This window comes from Athene cunicularia (assembly GCF_003259725.1).
Source record: "Athene cunicularia isolate RWA chromosome 1 unlocalized genomic scaffold, athCun1 chr1_part1, whole genome shotgun sequence".
NCBI lineage: Eukaryota > Metazoa > Chordata > Aves > Strigiformes > Strigidae > Athene > Athene cunicularia.
This window is the reverse complement of record NW_020799091.1, coordinates 62,247,148-62,247,774: the sequence shown is the minus strand read 5'-3', so window position 1 is coordinate 62,247,774 and position 627 is coordinate 62,247,148.

Genomic DNA, 627 nt, shown 5'->3' with positions numbered 1-627 from the left:
CATGCTATTAATTTGGAGACTTTATTAATGTGGATTCTCCTTCCATAGTGGGCTTTCATGCAGCACATCTCTTGCTGCTCTAATTGCAAGTTGTAGGAAAAGTCTTTTCTTTCATTTTTCTCTTGTAATTCTTTTTAATGTGGATAGCAAAAGGTTTTTTTGGAAGGAAGCAGTTTTCCATTTTGTCTGCATTTTGTAGACCTCCGCATGGTGTCTATAGGATACCACGGTGTTGAACACCTGTGTTCTGTCTCCCTTCCAACTCCTTAGTTGTGCCCAAAAGCTGCAGCTTTGATTTTTAGCAGCTTTGCATGACATTGCCATCTACCTGCAGGGAAGTGAGGACTGGCTTTTTCTGATGTGAAACTGGCTAATGCAGGAGGAAGGAAAAAGAAACTGCCTTTTGTGGAGTAGAAAGGCACATGAAGGAGCACTAATGAGGTATGTGGTTTCTCTCCTGACTGCAGTAAAAAGGAGAGGCTAATTCTCAATACTGAGTTTCCCAACCCTCTCGGCTACAAAGAATGCATGCAGTGACCCAGGAGCTTGCACTGACACTGTAAGCAAAGAGAAGAACTGCTAGTTTAAAAACAAAACAAATGCCCGACACCCCACCCCCACCCCCCC